Raw genomic sequence first — 12,668 nt, 5'->3', positions numbered from 1 at the left:
AATATGGAATAGATTTGTGGAACAAAATAGTAACAACGTCATGAATTAAGATTTGTCTTTTGCGACCCACCACTGAACAGCCCACGACCCCCCTGGGGGTCGCGACCCACAGTTTGGGAACCTCTGATCTAGGGTACTTTGCAATGGTCCTTGCAAGACATCTGCACATTGACCTCTTAGAGAGACCTCGGCATCATCTGCAAGTTGTCTCAGCGTGCATTGTCCTTCCAAAGAATTGTCAATATCTTTAATATAGAAATTATAAAGCAAGGGACTTAAACATGTGTAAGAGTGCTCTTGCAGGAGCCTTCAAATTTTCTCGGCTTTGCGCCAGACGGCCTTAGCCGTCTGCCGAGAACTACGGTTCGATCTGCCCAGCTAGCAAGTTCTAACTCCACTGCAAGACCACACTTCAATTCGCTTCCCAAACCCTTCTTAAAGTCCCAACCCAAGAGCTCAAATTCCCAACTTATTTCAGTTCCTTTCCTTAAAATTGCAAAAAAATATCTCGCAAGAGTTTTAAAACCAACGTAGTGAGTTTATTAGGCAAAAAGCAAACTAAAAGCTCTCATTTAATTTCATCTTACTTTGAGATTCAGAACAAAATTTGTAAAATTTTCCAAAGTCGTTCTTCATTTATTTCTAGCTTCATGTCTACAGCCTAACCTTTCGTGACGTCACGGTTCTCTAAATTCAACCTTCTCTAATCAGTATCCGTGCCATGTTCTCTTTTCTCCCTCACAATTTGGTTCTCTAATTTACACTACAACACTTTTCACTGTCAATTAGTATGTGTCCACTGTACTTACAGTTTCGATTGGGCCTACGGCACACCAGCTCGTCGGTTACGGCGGTGGGTGGTGGAGGTCGCCGACGATTTCAACGTTCACGGTGATCATGAGATGGGCTCGAGCTAGGTAGCCCAGCGGCTGGATTGTGGATGTGGTCGACGGCTCGATTAGCAATTCGAAGCTCGGCCTCGTATAGGGGCAGATGTCGGCGACGTCAACGATGCTATGGCGATCACCACGTTGACCTTTACGGTGGTATTGAATTGTATCCCACCGACACTACGTGAATTGTAGTCGTTCTCTCGGATGACGGTCTCGCTTATCACTGTCCACCGGGACCCGGTCGCTGAGCATAAGGAGTATGAAGGATGAAATTCGATCTGGACGAGCGGCACATGCAATCGATTTGAGATCGGCAAGGTTTTATCCGTGATGGAGACGACGTTTTCGTATGGGCGGTTGGATACGATCGGAGGTATGCCAACCTCGGGATCTGATGGGGGAAGCGTTTTGTAGCTGGTTCGCTGACCCGATAGGAAGCAAGTGGTACGTGAGTCGGGGACGAGTTCGCTGGCGTGGCGGTCTTTCCCCTACTAGAACTCTCGCTAGGTTAACCACCGGAATGACTGTAGGTGGGATTCGCGAGGCCGAGCTTTTCTCCGATGGCCAACGCACTCTAGATGGCCTATAGTGGCGCGCAGCCACGAGGCGATAGACACACCTAGGCGAACCGTCCGAGCTTCCTTCCAGTCCAGACCTAACCTCCCAATACTCGGCAGTAATGGCCGAGCCCAATATCGACACACCACCGACACGTGAAATCTTATTTTCTTCTCAAAACTTTTCGTTTTCCTCTTCCTTCGCTTACTATAGCTTTGTATTCCTAGATGATCCAAGTGTTTTAATCACACGACTCACGCTTTTTGTTCATCTTGGAATCATCTACAAAAAACCACTTTTAGAAATTTTAGGTAACTTTTCACTTTTAACTTTTACGTTTTATAACTGATCTTCTCGGCAGTCTAGCAGGGAAAGAACGAATTTCCCCTGGTGCTCTACGAGGTACCTTGATGCAGTACTAGATTAGATCTATTTCCGAAATTCCAGATATTATATTTTCGTTTCTATTGCTGACTTTGGTTGACGTAATAATACCCACCCAACTAATTTTCTTGAGCAAAACAGATTTGATTCGAGCACTATTAGCTACAGTTAGGCGCACCATATCGTTCAATTAAAATGATCGTTGATTCCTTTTTTCAACATTGAAATTTGTTTTCTTATCGAAACGAATTAAGTTCGTTTCATCACACCCATATCCCAAAAAAAAATTAAGGCTATAATTTTTTTTTTCACTTCGAGAATTTTTTTTTCCTAACACGAATACTGCCTAATTCTAATTTTTCTATTTTTACACTTCACAATGCATGCGTTTCCAAACAATTAATCATTCCAATCAACTATTATATCCCGAGAGAGTGTTCCATTAAACCGACCGTACCGACCCGAAATCAAATTGAAACTGATTTGCTATTATCTACTCCAACACATCTATTGGACAACCATCTCACCTAAGTGAATTCATACAATCATATTTCAAACCTGAAAAATGCACCTACTTGTACATATTCTGATCTGAAAAAATGATATAAATATTACTGCTTCTATCCCATCTCCTATAGATGGACTTCCCAACATCTGCTACACCAAACGTTCTCTTATCCCTTCTCTCTCGGGTGCTCTCTATTTTTTTAAAGTCCAGGCTATTGCTTTACTTTGATTTTGGTGTGTGGTATTCTGCTTGGACCGCTCTATCAGAGATGACCTGTTGTAAATTTGATTGGTGCGTATTTGAAATGTTGCTACTCTTTCGAGTGAAAATGTCTTTTGCAATGTGCCACGGAAACTTTCCAAAAACGTAAGTATCATTCACTCTCGTTCATTCGACTAATTCCTATATTTTTTTCCTAAATTTTCTTAGCTCCTATTTTTTTCTTGTTTAATTTTCTAACTTATTCAATTCTAATTTTTTTTTCGTTTTTGTATTCTTCTTCTTTAGTTCGACTGAACTTCTAGAAAATATCCCAAATGAATTTCTATTGTTCTTTGCAACCATCGATGTCTCTTTCTCAAAAAGATGTAGAGGTTCGTTGACCTTCAAATTATCATTTTTGTTTTTATTATAGCACGAATTGGACTTTATGATGTTTGTATTCGAGGTTTTTGGTAAGTTTTAAATTTTTTTTAAAGTTTTTCCCTTTTTTTTTCAGGGTTCCTGCTAATTTCCTTCTTTTCGATTAGTTTATACGCTTTCCCGAAAATCGTGTGTATATGGCTAAGATGGAATAAAGATTCTTTGTCTATCTACATAGCCTTGCATTTTATCTTCAAATATTGTATTTAATTTTTATTTTATTTTTTTTTAATTAAGCTTTTCCACTTCCGCTTTCTCTTTGTATTTTAACTTTTATTTTTTTCCGTGTTTCCGATTTTCGTATTTTACGGTTGTTCATATCTTTGCAACATAGTTTCTGTACATAGCTTTTTAATTCTTTATTTCTTTCTTTCATTCTACCGACTTTGCGTATTTTTATCTCTATTTATTCAGATTGTTGTGTTGTCTTCCATAGCTTTACCCTGTTTGATTCTATACTTTTTTTAATTGTGAAACGTGATACAATCCTAAAGCCTTCCCATTTAAGTCTTCTAGTTGGTAGCAGACGTCACCAACTTTTCTCTTAATAATAGCTTCGGAAAATTTTGGAGCTAACTTAGCACTGAATCCCTTGGCTTTTATCCGAGAGGAAATGATTTTTCTGAGTACCTTTGTCCGATTTCGAATTTGATAAGCTTTCCAGAACGTAAATTGTAATATTTAGCATATTTATCGTATGCGGTTTTAAGATTCTTTCGCACTTCTTCGTGTATTTTGTGAATTTTATCAGCATGTTCCTTTTCTTTAACTGGCTGTACCGAGTTTGTGTCCCGCAGATTTTCATATTCCATCCCTGAGCTTATTTGATTTCGCCCGAAATTCACAAAATAAGGTGAAAATCCACTAGAGGCATGCGTTGAATTATTGATTGCATTCGCAATCTTGTAAATGTTTTCATCCCACATATTTTGTTCTTTTTTTATTAGCGCCCTAATAGCTGAAGTAATCACTCTATTTGTTCTTTCCGCATTATTCACTCGCGGGAAGTAGACTGGAGTAAGCCATTGTGTTACCCCATATTTTTCCAACAAATTTTTGAATTCTTTTGACACAAATTGTGTCCCGTTGTCTGACAGCACTATCTCGGGAACTCCGAATAGTAAAAACACCATATTCTCTAAAAAGAACACTAATTGCTTTGATTTGGCCTCTTTAAGTGGTTGTATTATAACAAGCTTTGTGAAAATGTCGGTAATTACCAATAAACAAGTGTTGCCTGTTTTTTTAGCCCGTGGAAAAGGGCCCACATAATCAACTGCAACGATTTGCCATGATTGGGTGGCTAACTTTTGTTTCCCCATTGGTGGCGTGTGGTTAATATTGTCAGATTTTGAGGTTTTGCATATAACGCAGTTTGTGCAATATTTTTTTTATTTCTGAGTACATGAGTGGCCAAAAATATTTGCTTCTGATTTTCTCTAAGGTTTTTTCAAACCCTAAATGGGCTTCTTGATGGGTTTTTATTATAATTTCCATCCTTTCGTCTCTTACCGGTACTAGCTTCCAATCAAATCTTCTATCTGTAATTTTCGATTCATTTGTTACATATTTGTAAATCTTGTTATCTATTATTTTAAAATCTTTGTATTCATTCGGTTGATTTTTGATTTTATTGATTAAACTTTTATAATCTAAATCTTCCCATTTTTTTGAAATTGCATTTACAGACCTTGGAAGGCAATCTGCCATTATGTTATCTCGACCTTTCCGATATTCTATTGAAAAATCAAACTGTTGGAGTTTAAGTGCCCATCTGCAAAGCTTCGCCGAACCTTTGTCGGCACTCACCTTGGATAACCACACCAAGCTGCGAGCATCTGTAACCACTCGGAAATGTGTCCCTTCTACATAATTCCGGAATGCTTCGATTGCCCACAAAACAGCTAAGCATTCTTTCTCTACTGCGGCATATTTCCTTCTAGTCGAATTTAACTTTTTACTAAAGTAGGCTATGATGCGCTTTTCTCCCTCCTGTTCTTGTGTTAAGACTGCTCCCACTGCCAAATCGGATGCGTCTGATTCAATTGTGAATATCTGGTTAAAATCGGGGTTGGCTAGGATTGGTGGACTAATGAGAGCCGCTTTCAACTGATCCAAAGCTTTTTCGGCTTCCATGCTCCACGAAATTTTCGTTTTATCCTTTTTTAGGAGATCCGAAATTGGTGCCGTTATATCACTATATTTTTTATAAATTTCTGATAGAAATTCGCTAAGCCTAACAAGCGTCTTATGTCCTTCACTGTTTTTGGAGATTGATAATCTAGTATTGGCTGTATTTTTCATATCAATGGAAATACCTTGCGCTGATACTACATATCCTAAATATCTCACGCTTTTGCGGCAAAATTTGGATTTGCTAAGGCTAATAGTTAAATTAGCCTGTCTTAAACGCTTTATGACTTCTCGTATCAGCTTAAAATGTTGACTCAGGGTTTTTGTTGCGATGATAATATCATCCAAATATACCCATACATGTGGTTGTAGGTCACAACCTAGTACGAGATCCATGAGTTTGGACATCGTAAACGGGGCACCTTTGAGCCCGAAAGGCATGACCTTAAACCGATAAAGGCCCTTCCGAGTTTTAAATGCTGTAAAGTTCCGGGAGGTCTCAGAAAGAGGTATTTGCCAATATGCCTCTTTTAAGTCAATTACACTGAAATATTTTGATCGTTCAATCCTATGCAAAATTTCATGCAAATTTGGCATTGGGTAGGCATCGTTTTTTGTGGCTGAATTTACCCGTCTAGAGTCTAAACAAACTCTGAACTTTCCATCTGACTTTTTTATCGGAAGTAGTGGACTGGCGAAATCCGAATTGCATGGATCAATAACGTCCATATCAATCATTCTTTCAATTTCCTCATCTACATATTTTTGTATATGGGGAACATCTATACATGGGAGAGGGTTTCAGTTCTTCTCCAGGATAAGTTTGATTTCATGTTCAATTTTTGAGGTTCTGCCTATTTTATTTTCCTCTGAAACTGCGAAAAGTTTAATTTCTTCTAACAGTTGCAATCGTTCTTGGTCACTCAATAAGTGCTCGGTTTCAATGTTTTCTAATGGAATCGATTCAAAGTCTAAGGTGGGAATATCTAAGGACATGTCCTCCTCCACTATTGGGTTTTCTTCTACCGACGAAACAAAATTATTGAATTTCACTTCAATAATTTCGTCTTCCTTTGAAAAGTAATTTTCCAAAAAGTATAGATCATTTAATAAGTGAGAGTCTGTTAGGGATTTAATGATTTGCACTTTGTTCTTGCCCACCTTCATGGCTGGTACAATGTCAAACGATTTCCAAAATTTATCCCTAATATTAGAGATTGGGAAAACTGTGTAACTATATACACACGGATAACTTTCGTCAATCCTTTATACGTTATAGGTAAATTTACAAATCCTAAACAATTGTAGCTGGTTTTCCCAGCGGTATCCACTTTAAGCTTTGACTTATGCAACTTGAAGTTATGTTTAATTACTAAATCCATAGAATTCATTACAGATATTTCCGCACCCGAGTCCAAGAGTGCATCCATTTCTAAGTTGAATATTTGTATTTTAATATGCGGACATTTGTTAGTTTCTACATACAATTCGTAAATACATTGTTTTTCTTCTGAAATTGTTTTTTCCTTGAGGTTTGAAGATCTATCCAGAAAAGAATCCCCCATTAATTCTCTTCGATCACTTCGTTTTTTTGGTTTTGTTGAGGCAGCACACATGATTTTTTAGGGCAAGTAAAAAATGTTACCCCTGGAGTTCCACAAGCATGACAGAAAATAACTTTTGCCTGTTTACAATCTCTCCAACGATGTCCGTATTTTCTACAATTCCAGCACAACGTTTCCAGTTGTCTGGGTCTATCCTGAGTGGTAAGGGAAATTGCTACATTCGAGTTGGGATCTTTCAATTTTTCCCTTCCCTGTTGGTTATTTCTTCCCTCATATGCGCAAATTTTAACCTCGTCCGATGATGATGATGAGTCGTTTGAACTTGCTTCTACATTTCTAACATGTTTTCGCAAAATTTGTGTAGTTGTAGAGTAAATTCTACCACTATCCTTGTCTAATTGCTGACATAGCATGTTAAGGTGCGCAATATTTTTGATCTTGTAGAAAGTCAATTTAGTCTTGTACCATCTACGCATATTGTTTCTCAAAACCTTCAATCTCTTACGTTCTGAATATTGTTTTGTCATCCGTTCAAACATCCCTTCAATCTCTGAACAAAAGGCAACAAACGCTTCTCCTTTTTTCTGTTTCCTGTCTTTAATTTCCTGTAATATTTTTCTGTCTTTGTTAGGGTCCCCAAACCTAGTCAAGAGATACTTCGAAAAGCTATTCCAAGTTTTATATTTCTTTTTGTAGGTAAAATACCATCGTCTGGCCTCCCCTGTGAAAAGTATGTAGGCTTGATCCAAAAAACGATCGTTGGGGATTCGTTCAGCTGCCATTAATTCGTTTATCTGAAATACGAAATCCGAAACTTCCAAGCCTTGCGAATTCCCTTAAATTGAATTCCCCATCTATCAAGGCGATAGTGGTGCATTCGATCGTCCCTGCGGTTTGAAGATTGAAATCTCTCCCCATAGCAAGGCGATGACTCTTCTGAGTCCGAGCTTGATGAGAGCAAGCTACTCAAAGAATCTAATGATGAACTTTCATCTTCTGACGATGAGGATTTAAGAATATTTTTAGTTCTGCCACTTCGCCTATGCTCCTTATGTTTGTTGATCTTTTCCTCAGCCTTTTGGTTATCTTTTACTTTCTTCTGAACTTTCGGAATTGCACCTAACCTTTTTGCATCTCTCTTCAGTTCTCTCTCTTGCATTATACTCTTGGCAGTTTCAAGTCCTATATTAAGCCCTTTTATCTGTGGTATCTTTTTAAATATATCTCCTACCGTTTTTTGATTTTCCTTCTCGTTATATTGGATTTTATTCCCCTCTCCCCGAGCATTTCTTGTCAAGCTACTATGAAATTTTATGTCTCCTTCAAACTTCTCTTGCGTATGTTTTTTTGGACTAAAGTTTTGGCTTAATCTCAATCCTCCCACGGCTTCTTCCAATTTCCCTTCTTCCGAATCACTCAAATTCATCAGCCTTTTTGCAGTTTCCTTATATTGAGTCATAAGATTCTTAATTGCCATTAAAACTTCGTGTTTCTGTTCTTCTTGAGCCAAATCTACTACTTTAGATCTATGTATTCGTTCCTTCCAGTGACGTAGTTGAGATATCCACTTAATGTGAATGTCTCCTTTCAACCCTTCTTCGATTTCCTCTATTTTCCTTGAAGCCAAAGGCCATTCATTAACGAAAAACAGATTTTCCGTTACACGCACTGGCTGATTGTTCTCCATTTTGAAACACTCTTTCAATCTTTGTCTTCTATGTAGATCTGATTCATTTTGTAATTCGTTCCTGATTCTCAATTCATATCTTAATTCTACTTCACTTAAGTCAAAAGCATTGATATAACTTACATGGGCCATGACTATTGATATTTTTTATATTATTCCTTATTTTTCAACAACTAAAATTAAAAATTCAACAAAAAAATAGGTAATAATTAAAAGTATAACTTGAATTTACTGTAGAAATGAATTTTTTTTCACCTACCTCTATCCTAAATATCTACCCAAAAAATCTTCTATATTTCAATCAAAATAAACTAAACTCTAACGTGCTCCAACCAAAAATGTACAACCTTACGTCTATTTAAATCAATTTCCCTGAATTTATCCTGGTAAAATTAAGTCAACCAAAGCATATGCAATTTTTATTGTTTTACGTGAGCCGAGCCTTTAAAAGTTGGGCGCCACTGTAAGAGTGCTCTTGCAGGAGCCTTCAAATTTTCTCGGCTTTGCGCCAGACGGCCTTAGCCGTCTGCCGAGAACTACGGTTCGATCTGCCCAGCTAGCAAGTTCTAACTCCACTGCAAGACCACACTTCAATTCGCTTCCCAAACCCTTCTTAAAGTCCCAACCCAAGAGCTCAAATTCCCAACTTATTTCAGTTCCTTTCCTTAAAATTGCAAAAAAAATCGCAAGAGTTTAAAACCAACGTAGTGAGTTTATTAGGCAAAAAGCAAACTAAAAGCTCTCATTTAATTTCATCTTACTTTAAGATTCAGAACAAAATTTGTAAAATTTTCCAAAGTCGTTCTTCATTTATTTCTAGCTTCATGTCTACAGCCTAACCTTTCGTGACGTCACGGTTCTCTAAATTCAACCTTCTCTAATCAGTATCCGTGCCATGTTCTCTTTTCTCCCTCACAATTTGGTTCTCTAATTTACACTACAACACTTTTCACTGTCAATTAGTATGTGTCCACTGTACTTACAGTTTCGATTGGGCCTACGGCACACCAGCTCGTCGGTTACGGCGGTGGGTGGCGGAGGTCGCCGACGATTTCAACGTTCACGGTGATCATGAGATGGGCTCGATGTAGGTAGCCTAGCGGCTGGTTGGTGGATGTGTTCGACGGATCGGTGATCAAGCCGAAGTTCGGTCTCGTATAGAAGCAGAGGTCGGCGACGCCAACGATGCTACGGCGATCACCACGCTGACCTTTACGGCGGTATTGAATTGTCTCCACCGACACTACGTGGATTGTAGTCCTTCTCTGTGATGACGGTCTCGCTTATCACTGTCCACCGGGACCCGGTCGCTGAGCATAAGGAGTATGAAGGATGAAATTCGATTTGGACGAGCGGCACATGCATTCGATTCGAGATCGGCAAGATTTTATCCGTGATGGAGACGACGTTTTCGTAGGGGCGGTTGGATACGATCGGAGGTATGCCAACCTCCGGGATCTGATGGGGAAGCGTTTTGTAGCTGGTTCGCTGACCCGATAGGAAGCAAGTGGTACGTGAGTCGGGGACGAGTTCGCTGGCGTGGCGGTCTTTCCCCTACTAGAACTCTCGCTAGGTTAACCACCGGAATGACTGTAGGTGGGATTCGCGAGGCCGAGCTTTTCTCCGATGGCCAACGCACTCTAGATGGCCTATAGTGGCGCGCAGCCACGAGGCGATAGACACACCTAGGCGAACCGTCCGAGCTTCCTTCCAGTCCAGACCTAACCTCCCAATACTCGGCAGTTATGGCCGAGCCCAATATCGACACACCACCGACACGTGAAATCTTATTTTCTTCTCAAAACTTTTCGTTTTCCTCTTCCTTCGCTTACTATAGCTTTGTATTCCTAGATGATACGCTTTTTGTTCATCTTGGAATCATCTACAAAAACCACTTTTAGAAATTTTAGGTAACTTTTCACTTTTTAACTTTTACGTTTTATAACTGTTCTTCTCAGCAGTCTAGCAGGGAAAGAACGAATTTCCCTAATTGCTCTACGAGGTACCTTGATGCAGTACTAGATTAGATCTATTTCCGAAATTCCAGATATTATATTTTCGTTTCTATTGCTGACTTTGGTTGACGTAATAATACCCACCCAACTAATTTTCTTGAGCAAAACAGATTTGATTCGAGCACTATTAGCTACAGTTAGGCGCACCATATCGTTCAATTAAAATGATCGTTGATTCCTTTTTTCAACATTGAAATTTGTTTTCTTATCGAAACGAATTAAGTTCGTTTCACATGAACCTTGGGGGGGGGGAGACCCATGTAGCTATTTCTGGAAGTTGTCTGAGTGTCGAGTGTAAAGTTCATTTGTTTTTCTGACAACAAATCGTACAAGAAATTACATTGGATTTTGTTTTTACACGATTTACATTTTCTCAATTTTCCACTCATCCTAAATGTTTAACGTATATTAATTATCATGTGATTTTTCTTTGATTTATTCTGGATTTTTCGAAACATGTTGCGAAGAGTTTGGTGGCAAATTGAAGTCACACGATCAAAAATACGAGCGAAAAAAATCGTGTAAAAACAAAATCCTGTGTATTCAAAAGAACGGGTAATCCACTACTGTGCAGATTGTCTGACAGTATTTCTATGGAAACGGCCTTAATATTGTAGCTGCCACTGGCGATCTTATGAAAATGTGCGGCTTAAGCGCCACTCCAGTAAAGGAGACCGCACACCAAGTTTGTTTGCCCGGATGAGACTCAATCAAGGCGAGTCCAAGTATAATCTTCAAAGAAGAAAGAGATCGATCCAGTGCGACTACTTTCCCAAAATGGGACAGGTAGAAACCCCTATTGACGCATCAGCATAACTCTCGCAACATCAATAAACCTCAAAATTCACGGTAAGAGGTCACGCATACCTATACCGACGCAACAAGACGTCATTTCATCATCATTGGAAGTTTCCACTACCCTCCACCAGAGTCGCGAGGGTAGCTGAAGGGTCGCGCAACATAAATTCAAACTCAAGACAAAATAAATTAAACTACAAACGAATCCGAAGCAACGTAGAAACACTCAAAACATGTATTCAATAAATAGGATAGTATAATCACATCATTGGGGGTTTAACAATAAAGGTTTATTAAACATTTTAACGATAAGTTTTATTTATTCAAGCATGCTTGTATCTTGTCGATTTCTTCCTCTCCTCTTTAACCTATCCTATTCTATCTGTGCGCGTATTCAAATTTTACTATCTGTGCTATTGTGCTTGTTTTTCATTCCCTCATTCCCAGCGATGTGACGATGATGCAGCAACGAAACGGCAAATGCTGTTGCACCCGGGTGTCTACATTGAATGGGTTGGGTGGGCGGCTATAAATTACGATACGTGCGCACGATTTGTATCTCGCCGACACCCAACCTCAATTCATCCAAACGTTTGAATGTTCAGCGATTCACGCTCTTCAACCTACGGTTGGCACAAAAAACTTCTCCGTGGCGTCCTCAGCGGACGCCACACTTCACGCAAGAATAATTGGTCCGGACTCACCAGATGGTTACTGCTTCTGTATCCTGCGCTGCTGTTACCGCCGCTGGCGGTTGACGATTGATGATCGCCACGTGGGCCAATGAATGGCGGTTGGCGACTTCCACGTGTCGGTTTGGTCGATGGTGGCAATTGACGACCACAACTCCCCGCTGAAGCGATTTGCTGACGGATCGCTTCCCACCGGACAAGTTGACGGCTGCCGGGGTCTCTCGTCCCGGGGTTTCCGCTGACCTGGCGCTTGGAAGAGATATAGCCGTCGGCTACTCAAGACAATTACCATACTGCACAGATTTCACAATAGCACAATTAACATTACCTGGCCTAGATTGATTTTAGACGCACAAATCTAGCCTACGACGCACACTATATTTACTTGCACTACTTGAACTAAACGAGGAGAATTAAATTAAATACAATAATCAAAGTTTAACCACGTTGCTTTCTAACTTACAAATTGAAAAACGACACACGAACAAAGCAAGACACTTCCACTGTTATCTGCGGTTCGGACGAAAGTGAGCGAAACCGTGATCCTCAGATTAAGGAACGTGACCTCGCCGAATTCAATTCGGATTTCCCGCGAATCTTTTCGACCGATTGGACAATTGCGAGATATTAATTTGACCGCTGGCTCTTCGTGCAATTTCGGGTGCAGCCACGACTCTCTCTTTCCCAATCTTCCCGAAAACTTCCTTGGACCCGACCTTGATCTCGCGAAATCGAACGCGGCGGAAATCGCGACCTATCGTTTTATGGTAATCGATCAGTGTCGTTTCACTTT

At 39.6% G+C, this 12,668-nt stretch overlaps 1 long non-coding RNA gene across 1 annotated transcript; it reads right to left on the bottom strand.

Moving 5' to 3' along the window:
* Nucleotides 1–11,600: 11,600 nt before the first annotated feature.
* Nucleotides 11,601–12,638, bottom strand: LOC134215550 (uncharacterized). Its single transcript, XR_009980218.1, has 3 exons — nt 12,339–12,638; nt 12,204–12,274; nt 11,601–12,147 (listed from the first exon to the last, which is right to left on the bottom strand). It is a non-coding gene; the product is annotated as an uncharacterized LOC134215550 (long non-coding RNA).
* Nucleotides 12,639–12,668: the final 30 nt, after the last annotated feature.

This window comes from Armigeres subalbatus, chromosome 2 (genome assembly GCF_024139115.2).
Source record: "Armigeres subalbatus isolate Guangzhou_Male chromosome 2, GZ_Asu_2, whole genome shotgun sequence".
Lineage (NCBI taxonomy): Eukaryota > Metazoa > Arthropoda > Insecta > Diptera > Culicidae > Armigeres > Armigeres subalbatus.
Note: the sequence above shows the minus strand (reverse complement) of the source record. Positions and strands in the feature narration are given on the sequence as shown.